The sequence below is a fragment of the Ambystoma mexicanum genome, chromosome 14 (genome assembly GCF_040938575.1).
Source record: "Ambystoma mexicanum isolate Mex_15411 chromosome 14, UKY_AmexF1_1, whole genome shotgun sequence".
NCBI classification, from domain to species: Eukaryota; Metazoa; Chordata; class Amphibia; order Caudata; family Ambystomatidae; genus Ambystoma; species Ambystoma mexicanum.
This window is the reverse complement of record NC_090940.1, coordinates 300,637,281-300,653,454: the sequence shown is the minus strand read 5'-3', so window position 1 is coordinate 300,653,454 and position 16,174 is coordinate 300,637,281. Positions and strand designations below refer to the sequence as shown.

General features: G+C 43.4%; 1 protein-coding gene across 2 annotated transcripts in view; it reads left to right on the top strand.

Annotated features, from left to right (window-relative positions):
* The window catches only part of CCDC85C (coiled-coil domain containing 85C), a 472,165-nt gene that overhangs the window by 89,727 nt on the left and 366,264 nt on the right, over positions 1-16,174 (top strand). The gene's annotated exons all lie outside the window — the stretch shown is intronic.

The following is a 16,174-nucleotide window of genomic DNA, read 5'->3' as shown; positions in this document are numbered from 1 at the left end:
ACTGAACACCAGCAACACAACTGCTACACTGTTCACCAGAAAGAAGATCAAGGACCCCCCGCACGCTTACCTGTGTCTGACTCTCCCTCATTCAAAGGAGAGTCTTTATACATTTCATAGCCTGTGTAGTCTTGCAAAAGGTCTTTGACCCTGGATAAATGTGCAGTCCGGCCAGGGCATCAAAGTACTCTCTCGCAGCTGTTCCAAGGCTCTGTAAGCACAAGTAGGCAACTGAATCCATACATAGGCATTCACTTAAATTGCAAGCTAAGGAGTTCTAATGCAAAATACGTTTGCAGTTTTATGCTTCAGAGAACCTATGTCAGAAACCTGTTTCCAAAGCCTACAATATTTAATACAAATCTCACAGGTGTGACCCTGGGCAGAAAACTCAACTGGAGAAGCCATATCGAAAATACTAGGCAGAAGGCAACATGAAAGATGGCAGCGCTGTACCCACTCCTGAAGACCAAGTCCATGCCCCTCCGGAACAAGATCAACATCTACAAGGCGATCATCAGACCTACCCTGACATATGCATCCCAGCATGGATGACCTGTCATGAGCAACACCGGAAGAGTCTTCAGATAGTCCAGAACAAGGCCCTGCGGATAGCGTCAGGAGCTGCACTCTTCGCAAGGATAGCTTACCTTCACAGAGAACTGGACATGGAGATGTTGGACGAACATCTAGCAAAGCTGAGTAAGGACTTCTGCCAAGGACTGGATCAGAGCACGGACGCTCTGATCACAAGACTCGCTGCCACCACTGCAAACCTTTTCGACTGCGACCCATGGCCTATCGTGGCGAAGACCCTGTGAAACCAGTCCTACTATGACAAGTCCATACAGACCATGAAGACTCCAAACCCACAACTAAATACTCAACCTGAGAAGATGGAGTAATGAGGCTCACGCCTCAGTATCCAATAATCACAGCTGAAATGGATCAAATCTATCAGCAAGAAGGAGAAAGACAGAGTTGAGGAGAGTTGCGTCAGAGAAGCACCAGTGATGGGCCTTTTGGTCTGGATCCGAGCTCTCCCACAGATTCTAAGCCGTGGCTTCAGATGTGAGCAACAGAGGTTTGTCTACCAAGTATGTGATCATTCATAAAATCGCTCATGCCAGCCTGCAGTAGCCCGAGCGGCCAACAGCTGACAAAATAGATATTTGAGCTGTAGGAAACCACTTTCTTCCATTACCTACAAACTGAAGAACCAACCGCGTGTTAAGATCCAGGGTCCCCGTATGATCTCCCAAGCCATTCACTGGAAATGGAGGCGTTGGTGAGGCATTTTTTAGGTCTGGATATGTTGGCTGCATGTTACGCGCAATACACACTGTTGTGCCCTTTCGAAGCACTGAGTGTAGAGAAGAATAGTAGGGAAAGGAGGGACAGAGACGGAAGAGGGCAATACACCTGGGTAACTCTAAGGGTAGAATTATTCTAGTTGGACGTTTGTTGAGAGATGGGAACTGACTGCTGAGCCAGCCAATCCCTGTGTGACGTCAGTTCTAATGTACGTATATTTGAGAATCTTAGGGGAAAAAAAAATATTACTGCCTCAAACGGTGGACCTCATAAAACATGTATGCCAGAATATATTGAGAAGTTGCATGTTCAGTTCAACTGTTTTTCAACAAAAACATGATTAATGAAACGAGCGAAGAGATATATTGGGTGCATCAAAGCCTGCAGTTGAAGTTGCGCTCTCAAGCTTATAATTAAACATAGACGTGCCCCGTGATGCAAGCGTGGCTCCGCCACTCCGGGACGTTGTCACATCAGAGGCTCTCCTCCCATTCATGATTGGTCATTCCAGAGAACGACATATTTTTCACCATAGATGTGGTTAACCTCTACACAAGCATTCCACATGACTTGGGACAGGAGGCGGTAGAGTGGCTCCTGTTACAGGAGAACGATATAGGAGCAGTGAAAGAATTCATCTTATCACTACTCTCTTTTATCGCAATGAATTCATATTTCGAATATAAGAATGAATTTTACATCCAAACTTCCGGAACAGCCATGGGAGCAACAATGGCACCAGCTTACGCTAATGCGTTTATGTACCAATTCGAGACGACCCATATCTTGCAAAAACCTGAATGGCAGAACAAATTGAAAACATGGGTGCGTTATATAGATGATATATTCGGTATTTGGCAAGGCACAAGAGAAGAACTTAATGAGTTTACAAGTTATATCAACAATATAGACCCGCGTATTCAGTTCACCTCAGAAATTGGCAATCCAGGAATCCATTATCTGGATATCCTGGTGAACGTAAACAACCAACAAATCACTACCTCTTTGTTTACAAAACCTACAGACAGGAACAATCTATTACACTGTATGAGTTTCCATCCACAAAACACTCTGAGGAATTTACCTTATGGTCAAATGTTGCGATTAAAAAGAATTATCAGTGATGACAGAGAGTACGAACAAGAACTTGAAAAACTAAGCAAAAAACTTAAAGATAGGGGATACCCGAATGAAGATCTACAGACAGCAAAAGAAAAGGTACAAAAAATAACAAGAACCAGCACTCTAGCACCAAAGGACAAAAAGCAATCCCCATCACTTGTATATGTGTCTAAATATTCATCCCAAAGTATGCAGATCAAAAGATGTATAAATAAACATTGGACAATACTTAAAAATGACGAAAGAACTAAGAATCTCTTCTTAGAGACCCCAACGTTTGCTTATCAAAGATCCAGCAACCTTAGGGATTATCTAGTTAACACAAGAGATACCAGAACCAAAAGGATCAAACCAAAAAAGATGGGAACATTTCCATGTTTAAATTGCAGTAATTGCAATAACATTATTAAAGGAGGAGTGGTTCCCCATCCATACACGGGAGAAAAGATCATGATAAAAAGCTATGGCACCTGCAATACCGAGAACTGCATTTACTGCATACGTTGCCCATGTGGACTTTACTATGTAGGTGAAACAGGGCGTAAACTGAGAATTCGGATGAATGAACATAAATCATGTATACGCAATAAGAACATCAATTCAGCCGTAGCAAGACACTTTAATGCAAAGCAACATAATATCTCTCAAGTCAAGTTCCAAATTTTGGAAACCCTGGAAATGACAAGCATATATGCTGATTTGAAAAAAAGAAGGCAACAAAGAGAAGCCTATTGGATAGATCGTCTCGATTCCTTGGCACCACGAGGGCTCAACGAGGAATTTGATCTCAACTGCTTTTTGTAATGATGTCACTATTTGTTCACCGTGCAATATCAATAATGAACATGCTAAATTGTCTCATGCTCATGCAATAAGTATAAATCACTACTCGATTTGAAAACACTGTTGCTTTCTGCTATAACCATTTGTTGTAAACATTTATTATTTATTAGTTTGTATTTTCCTTTGTTGATGTATACTAGACAGTATATCTTTACGCTATATGACCTTACATTAATGGCCAATTAGCCAATTAGCCATGAGGTACACGACGATACTATCAGAACATACATGTGCTAGAGGTACAACTTAAATACACAGATATCATGAAGCTTTAATATTCTTACATGTGCAATTAATATCCTAACATTCACATCCCTTACATTTGCCATTTATATTTCACACTCTATGCCACTTATGTCCCAGTATTGCCTCTACCAATATGGCCGACTTGGTTATACACAAGCGGCCATTTTGTTTACATAACGTTGCCCAGGGCAACGACACGAACCGCGAGTCTCAGACGCTGTTCGGAGTTGATCGAGCAAGACGTAGCTCAGAGTGCTCCAGGTAAGCCATACCTTTGCACAAAGCGACGCGAAGTAAGATCGCGTATAGATCAATAGCAGCTAATTACTCGGAGGAGATAACACATTTGTTCTCCCCACACTAGGCAGTGCTTCATAGAGAAACACCACACGCGGACAGCACGCGTGGGTTGCATACTGATACACAGGTTAGTGAAATGTTCAACTAGCCACAGGTATTCTCACACAATATAGCACGACAATCAACACTCTGGCACAATAAGCATACGCCGCCTAACTTTACCTCTAAGCACCATAGTCACCAAAAAGGCTTAATCGGCAATTTTAGTACGCAGTTGATTAGTCCCATTAATTGTTTGAATTATAGAGCAATATCATTATCTGTGCAAATATTGTATTTTTACTGTCTACAATCATGTATGCTTACTTGTTTGTTTTTTCCCCTCTCTCCCATCTCACTTTTTTGTTAAATATTTGTTTGTCCTTGTGGGCGCCCTGTTTGTTTATCATGATTGTTTTGTTTATTATGATTGTTTTGGTTATTAATTCTTGAATATCTGGTTGTTACACATGATGTATGGAACAATTATTAATTTAAACATTGTAAACCTTCTAAATCTACATATAATGCATTATTATGTGTGTAGTACTAACCTGGCTCTGACGAAGGATACAATCCGAAATGCATTAGCCAGATGGGTTTTCTGTTTTGCCTCAATTGAGATAATTAGCTTTTTTGGTGCAGTTTAACCAATTAAGCACAATTTTTTATGAGCTTTATAAACACAGCAATTGAAAAATTAAAAAATATACACATCTGTGAATTACGATTGAAGTTGGATTTTATTAACTGAATAACGATCACAAAAGAAATCGATTAACCCTTAGTGGGAATCAAGGGTGTGCGGCCCACACCGAAGGCACTTTTGCCTCGGTCTCTTTTTCTCCACATTCCTTTATTCCTGCCACTGTACTTCCAAGGGGCGTGTTGCTTGTCATCAGCTGCTGGGCTCATGGGGATTCCAGCATTACCGTGAGCCAAAAATATGGAAGTAATGTCGGTGTGTTTTTTGGATTCCAATCAACAGATATATCTGTCTCTTCTACTCCCATGTAGGCAGACCGGGTATTTCTTTAAAGGGAGTTCCTGGTGGGAATGTAAGTCACTCCCTAATTGGGAGTTTCTCCCAGTGAGGTTCTGCTTTCCCAAACCCCTAGGGAGGGTTTTGCTGAGCAGGCTCCCCTGCCTTGCCTCAAAGGGGGTACCTCCCCCTGGGAAGAAGGGACGAATTTCCCAGATTCGTCACGGATCCCATAATGAACCAACCTGACAATATATAAATCATTATCGTAATATTTTGTGCAAAAGGAGTATGATTAATATAGTTTTTATTTTCCACATCTAGAACCAATGCTTTCAGTTGCCAGCATTCAAAGTAAATGTATCATTAAAAAGTATAATCTGGGTGTAAATTTACAATTAAGACGGTAAGAAACACAGTGAAAATATGCATGACGATGACCTGAATGAAGTCATCAAGGCTGCATGCAGCTTTATGCATCCCTCCCATTTCTAATCGCCCACCATTCACTTCTGAGGGTACAGTAGTCACCCACTCCCTTGTGTTAGTGCACCCATTTCATGTTTATCGCTTTTAAATGTTTTAAAATGAAAAATAGACACACATTCGCTCTTCTGAGCTTGGAAGTTCATCTCGAGCGCTGTGGTGGCTCGGGCATAGGCTTTTCATGCCGCCAGATTCGGAATCTGGTGAGGAATCCTTTGCCCGTTTTCGAATCTGGGGGAATCCGTCTCAACTCCAGCCTTGTGCGTAAATCTAGCGTTCAGAAAGAGAAACGATTGGAAGCAAAGAGGGCTGCTAGAACCGGATGTAGAACTAGAATTTGGGAACAGCACCACGAGGAAGGATTCAACAATGCCGGGCATAGAATGCGAGCAAGAGGAAGAGCCATTAGGAGGAATGAAAGTGGTAGGTGTGAATGGAGCTTATGCTGCTTAGGAGCAGAGTGTGATGGTTGGTAATTCTGCAGAGTGTTATAAAGAACTTGCTTAAGACACTGGTCACAGTGTTTTTTAATGAGGGCCGACTTGCCTTTTGTGGGTCTCTCCAAAAGAATGCATGTTTTGCAGGTGGAGAACTTGATGCAAGGGTTTGAATTTAGAATTGGAGACTTCCGCACTTTGAGTGCGTTGACAAGCTGTAAAGTTACACGGGTAGCTTTAGAAGGCTATTATTTCTTGTAGTGTTTATCTGTTATGTAATAACTGAGATTATAATGGCTTCGTTTATAAAGTGAACATCAACTGAATTATGTCTTGGTATGGTCATGTTTATTTGTAAAGTGCCGATACACAAGGCAAGTGTTTGAATGCGCTCAAGGAGGGAGGGAACAGGAGAGAAGAACAAGTAATTCAGAGCCCTTGAGTTTCTGAACGATAACCAGTCTGCCCCGGCAGAGCAAGTGCATATAAAACAATTAACAGTGTAGATAACCACAAATAGGTCTGACGACGATTATGCAGTTTTTCCAAGAGCTTAGAGGCGGCACAATGCAGGAGGGGAGACTGGGAGGAAAAGATGGATGATCTTCAAGGCATGGTACGTTCAGATTGCGCAAGTGGACAGATGGTACAGGGGAGGGGAGGACGGTGCAAGGGGATGGGGGGGGGATCCAGATGTGCCCAGTTGGTCAGAAACTGGGTAAATGCTGGGGGAGTGAGATGCCATTCTCAATGGGTAATTGACCAAGTGCAGTAGCAACGAGGCACGTGCAGGCCCTGAAGCAAGTGCTGGAGGACTGGCGAGGGTGCTGGGGACCTGTGAGACTCTGAAGGACTCCCGGCGGCCAGTTGGCATGCAGTGTGGAAAAGGAGGGAGACCGTGGAGAGAGAGCGCGAGGTTAGCAGGGTAGAAGGAGAGAGAGAAGGAAGACTAGAGGAATGTCTTAAGGAGTTTCTGGAAGTTAAGGAGATCAGACTCAAGCCAGAGGGGAGCAGGGAGGCTATTCAGAGGGAGGCTCCTGCTGAGGATAAAGCTCTCCCGGCTCACTCACAGAAGGTTGGAGGTAGATGAGCAGAGGGCTCGAGAGGGACAGTATTTAGGAAGGCAGCAGTGAAGATGGGTGGGTTCCCAGGCCCCAGAAAGCCTTATGGACAATGCAGAGGGTCTTGAACTTTATCCTTGCAGCCACGAGGAGCCAGTGGAGGGATTCCAGCACCAGAGAGATGCAGTCCCTGAACTTGAGGTCAAGGAAAGTCTTGCAGTTCTGTTCTGGATGAGTTGCAGAGGGGGCAGAGCAGAGGCATGGAGGTTGAGAAAGAGGCTGTTGCAGTAGTCCAGCCTTGAGAGAACCAGGGCTCTGGAGACAGTGAGCCTCTGGGGGAAGGTGAGAAAAGGAAGAATCCCTCTGAGGAGGTGCTGCTGGTAGTTGGACTTTTTCGAGATATCCGAGATGTGAGGGGAGAAGGAGAGAGCAGAATCGAAGATGACCCCAAGGTTTTTTACCTCACAGGTGGGTGAGGGCGCAGGGCCAAGGGAGGCCGGCCAGAGAGAGTGGGAAAAGGGGGGCAGGAGTCCCAATGCAAATGATCTCAGCCTTACTGGCAGTGAGGCAGAGGTTGTTTGCAGCACACCATGACTGAATTGCGGACAGTCAGATATGAGCGAGGTAGAGGAGGAGGCTTAGGGTAGCCTGAAAGAGAGTTGGATGTCATCCGCATAACACTGGAAAATGGAGGTGAATCGGGCAATCTCACGTGCCAGGGAAGCCATGTAGACAATGAAGAAGGTTGAGCCCTGGGGGATGCTGCAGGTTGAAAGAGTGATAGTGGGGTGAAAGGACCAAAGTGCCACCTGGGATGGGCGATCGGACAGGAAGGTTAACCACTCCAGAGCCTGACAAGTGATTCCCAGGTTATCACAGAGATGTGCTTTCGGGGTGTTGTGGTTTACTGTGTCAAAGGCAGAGCAGAGGTCAAGAAGAATGAGGACAGAGGGGAGTGTTGGTGTCAAGATTTGAGAGCAGGAATTCACAGGTGTTCAGAAGAGCAGTTCCTGTGCCTCTGGATGCTCTAAAGCCAGACTGATGGTCGTGGAGACAACCAGCAGATTCAGTGTGGAGGGTGAGCTGAGGGATGGCCAGCTTCTCCAGGAGTTTGCCCAGGAAAGGGGTAATAGAGATGGGTCGGTAGTTTGCTGGAATGGAGGAGTGGCAGAGGGTTTCTTAAGCAGAGGGTGGTGCACAAGGGAGTGCTTAAGAGAAGTTGGGAAAACTACAGTGGCAAAAGAGAAATTGCAGTGGTCAGACAAGGTTGGAGCGAATGTGGTCCTTCATGGTTTTGGAGTGGCATGGGTCCACCTGTTTGGATGAGGCCTTCATAGACTGAACTTGTCTGGCGACCTCATCAGGTGTGATGGGAGTGAGAGGAGAAGTGGTCGAGAGGCCAAGGAAGGGTCCAGGGGTGTTGATGTATGATGTCGTGGGGAGGAGAGAGAGGAAAGGATGTCATGGGTTTTTGCGCTGAAGTGTGCAGCCAGGGCTGAGCTAAGGTCCTCGGTGGGTGTGACAGAAGAGGAGGCTGCTGCAGGAAATCTTGGTAATGCACAACCCTGCAATGGTGATGCGTGTTCACCAAGGGTTCATATGGGCAGCAGCAAACCCCAATTGGTGTAACCGAGACTGGTGGTCCTGAGCGCCAGACCTGGGTGGGGATAGTCAACGGAGAGCTTCATCTTATTGAAATCTACTATAAACGGCTCTGTGCCCCAATGATTGAAGGAAGAGTGGATCCCGGGAGATTGGGGGAATATATTCATACAAGCCGAGCCGACATCCGTGAAACTGATCTGTTTGTACGCTGCAGGACTTGAATGTGTATGTTCTGTTTTGCATTTGAGTTTCACGCTTTTGCGGATGATTGCTCTGTGCTGTTTTTTTTTTCTTGTAAAGCAAAATCTTTGTGTTCTAACGCGCTCATCTGTATAGCATGATTGCCGGTGCTGCGCCGCAATGATTTCTTAAGTGTTTATGTGTGGCTTGTTATGCAGAATGACATTGTTGCCAATGGCAACGGTAAACAAAGGCTGGCAGTTCCCTTCAAAAGCAGGATCTTTTATGAGATGAAAAAAATTGAAACTTAAGGTGCTGCATTAAGGACGGTGTTGGTGTAGGCAGATCGGCATCATTGGCATACAAATGGGCTAGAATTTAGTGGCGATGGGTGCTGGATCAGGAACATGCGGGAAGCTAGCCAGTTGCGACCAAACTACTTTTGGAAATTAACCCCAGACAGCATTCCACCCAGGGACCGTGCTCAGTTAAACCCATTAAATGGCCATTATGGCATTTTTACCAGAATCTGCCTCCCTGAAGGCGAAGATCGGCAACATCGGGATGTGCTGTAGCACCATACTCTAAGAACACAACTTTGGGTGCATCTAGGACCACTCCTGACAAAAGAACCTTTTGAAGGTGTTCTTGAGAGTCACAGCTATCCTGCAAGAAAAGGTTTGTGCTTGTTGTGTCCCCTTTTCTAAGAAACCGAAGTTTATTTCCTGTATGTAAGTACTAGATAAAACGGCTGTACGTTATCCGTCATAAACTCTGCCATGTAGCCTGTTTCATGCGCTCCAAATCTTGGCAACAAAGGTAATGGAGGCACAAGAAGATGGAAGTGATTTGCTGAAGATCACACATTGTAGTTACTGGAGGAGGGACTGGATATAAATCCCTGCTGTCTTTTCTCCAGAGCAGAGGATACAGCAATATGACCACCTCATAATATTTTCAATTGGCAGGACCAAGCGGATTATTGAAACTTAAACAGGTGCTCATCAGGAAGATTTGACTCCGGGAGCCATGCCAATGGGAAACTTAAACTGTGGTGTTATTACTGTCTAAGTAAAGCTGGATGGATGCAGGAGATAGTTGCACTGAAAATCATCCAGCAAAATACATAGTGATTAGGTAGGATATACGATGCTGCTAAACAGGGTTGATTGACAGGTATGTGGATATCTTGGTTGTCGCTGGCGTGGTCTTCAATGTTTTACCCTTGATAAATATTCTCAGGGTTACATTAGCCTAACCTACTGTGAGGAGCGCCTCAATGGAAGGAGTAAAAGTGTGTATACCCAGTGCTCCAGATAAGATTTGGAAGTGGGTGTTTTTTACTCCCTATTTTTTCTGTTCATTTATTAATATACATTCAGCCGAAACGACTTTGTATATACAAACATATCACACATTAAAACATAAACTATGAAATATCCATTACGTTTCATAGCAATGTGCTACAGAAGATAATTAAAATAGTTCAAATAGATCCCCTGATAAATCGAGGATATTGATACAAAACAGATACAATGTCATCGTATGATGCATAAAGTTAATATGGTTTCCTTCCATAAATGTATCCAACATTTCTATTCCATCATCACATTTCATCATATTATCATAAGAGTTCAAATATCTTTCGTATAATGTTTAAACTCTCACAGTGGACGAGAACATGCTTAATAGACTCGATCTCTATTTCACTACACTACCGATAACAATTTTAGCACCTTGGATCTCTAGCAGATTAATACATTACATTACATTACATTACATTTTAACAATAAGTATTGTCTTACCATTGAGCTGTTAGGAAATGCAACTATATTGCTTGGTACCTGTACCCATCCCTGCTAGTATTGGATGAAGGATCCACTGTAGACATTGGTGGACAACTTTATTGCAATAGTTTATCTACTAAACACACAGCCGCCATTTCAACCATTTTTTCTTAGATGCTGTTTGCTGCTGTCCATGTAAAGATGTTAGATATCCAGATAACCAGGCCTTTGTCTTTGCCAATAGCTTATTATACCAAAATGTTCAAAATTATCAAGATTATTTATTTATTTATTAGTAATATGCACACAGGCGACAAGGCTTTACATATACATACATACATTACATCATTACAAATCTTTAACAATGCTAAGAAACTCATTATAAAACTTTTCCATTTAAAAACATACCACATGACAATTCTTTAAAAATCGCTAAAACAACATCATAAAATTTCATCATATAAAAAATCAGGTTCATGTCATTGCCCTTCAACAATGTTTCCCATATTTCACTTAAGTTTCCATTATTCTTGGTATTATCGTATGCTAGTAAATATTTTAGCCGTAGGGAAAGCAAACTTTCACAATCACATAAAATGTGTTTGGCTGACTCAATAATATTCAAACCACATAGCCTGCAATAACTACATTCTTTTTGTTTCCCACTTTTGCTCCTAAAATTTCCAGAGTATTGCACATATTAAATTTAAACAAGTACCATCAATCGGGAACAGCCATCTGATAGGTTGGTTTATACGTTGTCTTTGACCAAAATTCTAAATACATATTGCTACTAGTTTTCGTCGCCAGATTGACCGTGTTTTGTTCTCTATTGTGATCATGTATTAACCTTCTCAGTACCCATTTTGTCTTGGTAATGAAATATAATGGCCATCGATGGATATCTTCTTTTGCTCACTTAAGGTATATAACACACCATCTTTGAATTGTTGTTAAATCCTGTTGATTGTTCAATGTCACATATTGTTTTCAGGTCAATGATAAACATCATTATTTAATCTAGACAATTTCACATATAGTGTAGCCATCGTATATTCTACTATACTGCTTGCACTACTTAAATTGCATTCCAGTAGAATATATTCACGAGGTAGGTGCTTGGGCATTCTCAACAGAATACTTAGAATTTTGGCTTCAAATTTCTCTAGAAAAGTAGCTTCCCCAAATTTCTATACAATAAACATGACACGATCTTAGCAGAGTATAGCAGAGTATAGCATTAAAACAGTGCTTATAGAAAAGGTACTTTGACAACCTATAAAATAACTCAACGCCATAGTGGCCATCATCCATTTTCTCTTCGTTTCTTGCCAATGAGGTTTCCAACAGAACTTGTTATCAATAATAACACCCAAATATGTATACTGCTCTACAATCTCAATCGGTTGGTCATTAATAGACCACTTGCAGCTCTTACTATGGTCTAATTTTGTCTTGCCATGGAACGTCATTATTTTAGTTTTTCCTATGTTAATAATGAGATGGTTCATAGCAGCAAATTGTTCAAGTGCTTCAAGCTTCACTTGTTAGACCTCTAGGTGTAGAATCAAGCAGGAGGAGGCATAACCTAGCCAGCCTACTCCTAGTATTCCAATCTTAATGTTATATATGAGGCTCTAAATCATCACGCATAAAGTCAGCAAGATAGAGGTTGAAAAGCGTGGCTGCTTAGATGCAGCCCTTCTTGGCTCCTTGTTGTGTAGGTGTAGATTCCGACCGTTTTCCTTCTGCATCGAGATTAACTCTTACAGATGTGTCACTGTATAATAGTTATATCATGTGTAGTGGCCCCGAAGGAATTCCCCATGCTTTTAGTTTAGCCCGTAGTCTACTACACACTATCCAGATTAATAAAGGCATTATAAACTTCAACTATTATTTTGTCATTAACGGCCACATGTTTTTACCATTCAAGAGTTATATTCTACCATGATACTTTTTTGCTCAAATTCTAGACTAATATACTCTACTAGTTATTTCCCAGGCATCCTAAAGAGTACTTGTAGGATATTCACTTTGAATTTTCCTAGTTGGGATAGAAATGTCACTCCACACTTCTATACCATACAACATGCATGGTACAATTTTAGCCGAGTATAGCAAGAGTATTGCTTGAATTGACCACCCTCCCTGTCTACTGATAAATGAACTTATGACATATGCTAGCCTCAGTTCAGTTTATTTGCTTCCCAATGAACAATCCTTTTCCCCTTCTCATCAATCAGTACAACAAGATACTTACACTCCCTTACGATTTCAACAGATTCAGAGTTGATTTTCCATACACGTTTCGGAGGCACAAATGTTCTATTTTTTTTTATTGCCATTATTTTAGTCTTGCCAATGTTAAGGCCAATGTTAATGTGTAATCCATTTTCACCTGCATAGATTGCTAGTGCATCAAGCACAGAGTAAAATTATTTTTTTAGGGAGGAAAAACGTAAGCCCAGTTCCCAATGGGAGTATTTTAGAAGCGAGTACAAATATTTTAACTGGGAAACTGAAATGTTTGTAATAATTATTTCTTTGCACCTAGTTATTCCTGCACATTAAAAGTTGCATGTTTACTTCTCCTGATCCGGCAGTAGTAATAGCAATTGCTTCCTGTGGTACTATGTGCACTACTGGTCCAAACATATCCATGCAGCTGTGTGAGTGCAAGCAGGGGCAGAAAGTCATGTGTGTCTGTTTCCTATTATTTGTTGGGAGTATTTTTATTTTTGGGGCGTATTTGCTTAATTTTAGGGAGCCCTCATCTATAGGGCTGGATATTCCTATCAGTGGCCAAACATATGCCCTTTTGGGATTTAAATATTGCTCCATAGGTTAAAGGGGCTACCTTTTGAACCTACTAACAAATGCTCCTTCAATTCGCCAACTCGCTTCCAATGTGGCTTTTCTACTATCACTTCAATATTAAGGGCCTGGGAACTCTAAACTCCATTAGATGAGCCCTTTGTCACGATACACAGGGACAGGGTAATGTTCTAAACACACTTTTTTCATCAAAGTTAATTTCTACGTTCAATGTAAACCAATCAAATGAATTGCCTGCTTTTTTGCAGTGCCTGTCAATGAAATAAGAAAAAAACCTTACAAAGGCTCGATCTTTGTAAGGTAGTTGTATTTTACGTGGACAAGAGAAAACCATTGTGCAAAACCAGACAGTTCTGTGTCTTTCGCCCCAATGCCAAGAGGGAGTCCTTTAGCATATCAGTCATTGCACAATGGATTGCATGTTGCATCCATAAATGCTAGAACCTAGCATACAAAGCTTTCTCTACACCAAGAGTGCACCCCACAGAAGGAACAGGAGCTATGCTTCTTAACCAACGTTCCCATGGACACAACATGTAAAATAGCACAGTGGAGTTAAATATACACTTTCACTTAACGTTACCGCTTAGGTATGCAAACCAGGACAGGTTTGCAAGTGGGTCTATCAGTAGATATGGTGAGGGGGACAGGCCTGGTTCTTCTTGCGGGACTATGCAGAGGAGAGAGGGAGATGCAATATTCTCTCTTCCTCTCTTCCTCTCCCTCTCTTTCCCTCCCTCCATTCCCCCAGAACCATGGATTGCATCTGGTTCTTACTTTATTCTCTTTTATGCTGTGCAAGGTGCTTCAAATTCACTTTCCCCTCCGATTCATCCACTCTGCTGCATGTCTTCACGTTACCTGCAAACACACCTATCCTTCTTCTCAGCCCCTTTGCAATGCTTGCAAACTCTTCCACAAGTATTCACCCTAGAAGCGCCTGGCACTGCCAGCTCCACTCACAGGGTGCCCTTGGAATCTTGAGCTCACCATCCTGGGACACACATTGCACCCCCATAGCTGCTTGAGTGGTTTTTCTGGGTCTACATGCTCAAAGCCTCTTCCAAATTTCGAGTAGACTACATCCCGATCGCGTATCCTATAGTTCCAGTACCCTTAGAAGATTTCATCATCTTGTTTTTCTCTTTGATTTCCCGGCTGGTCATTAGTTCTAAATATACCTGGGCCTTGGAGGCATTGTGGTGTTCTTTTGTGTTTGTGTGTGTTTTTTTTTTTTAATGACCCGTTTAATCAGGCTTAAATATGCACATATGATGAAGTATGTGGGTGTGGCCTAAAACCAGTCCGCCATCTTGCACTCGGGTCACATTTGTCGGCTCGGCTAGCCAATCAAAGTGGAGGATTTTGACCAGCTATGGTCTGTCCCTAATAGCCAAGGAGATAAAGTGCGAGCCCGGCCCTGCTCCTCGATGTGCCTGGTCTATAACGTGCAGCGGCAGGTGCCAAAGAGTCTTACCCTACAATGCATCCAGTTCCTTTTGGAGGAGGCCTCCAGCGACCACCTGGGGAAAAGCATTCCACAAAACCCAACTTTTCATAGAGTTTCAGGCTGGCGCACACATGCTTATTTCTTCAAGTTCCCGTTGGCTCTCATTGTAGCTGCCTTTCTCGAGTAGTTTGGTTCACAGTTCCATTTTCGTTTCTGGTCCTGCTTTGGGAGCAGCTAGAGGTCATTCTGGTTTAAGGGTATTCACACAGTGTCCAATGCACACTTCGTAACCTACACTTTAAACATCTTTTCACCACCACCTAGTAGCTGCTGCGATTTCGGGAGGATAGCTCAGGGACAAGGTGCTCGCCTGGAAGCAAGACGACACGGAGCAACACAGGTTCGATCCCCGGGTCCGCGCTTAGACACCTCTGGGTATTAAGCGCGTTATAAATAACCCATCATATCAGTCATATCGTATTGGGGTACCCGAAAAGCCAAAGTGAGACTCTTAGTCTCTCTCAGTTCGAAGCTTATGTGAACCGTGCTTTCTCTGGAAGACTGTGATATGGGAACGAAGTCGGTGTTTACCCAGATTGGGCGAGTGAGGCTAATCCGACGTGAAGCTGCATTCTTCGTAATTGTTCTAAACGCTAAACCGGGAACTCGAGAACCCGACACGCCTCCCATCGATACTGCTATTGTCCCCTTCCACAGTCCGTGAACTGCATTATTCTGAAGAATGCGAATGTCTGCATTTACGGCCAGAGGTCTTGCCAGGAGGGTTTCTCCGCCACTTAACCAATACATTAGACTAAGCCAAAATATTGACATGTGCCTTTTAACTTTGTATTACTGTCGTTTCTGAGTACGTTCTCGGAGTGGGCATTCTGCATTGTGCCCAGTGCATAATGGGAATAGTGGCGCAGCTCATCTAACTCGCCGCCCCCCCATCCCTCCCCTCCTAGGAACAGGCTATCACTGATCTTCTCTGTCCTGCACAGCACCCTCCTTCAGGATTCACCTAGGGCCTCTGTGATGGAAGCGCCACTGATGGGCACCGTGCCACATGCAGGAGGCAGAAGGGAGATCCACCCACGGAATGGCATGAGCGCATCTATTTAAAGGCCAGTGGAGGCTACCCTGGAGCACAGCCAGGGGACCTGAAGGGTAGGGTGGCCAGACGTCCGGGTTTTCCCGGGACAGTCCCGGAAAATCACTGTCCGTCTAGGGAGTTTTTTCATTTTCCAAACACTGAAGGCTGGCTGGCTACGGTCCCGGTTTTTGCTAGGACCCCATTTAGAAATCCCAAAATCGGGTCCCGGCACGTCTTTTCCTGCGCGTAAACAGGGGCGTGAATGCTTTTCACGCCCCCATTTCCTCCCCCTTCCCGGCGCTCTCCTCCAATGAGAGGAGTGCGCCTGTGAGCACACACCCTCCCTGCCCCCCGCCCCCAGCAATAGGCCAGCGATGGAGAAGTAGGA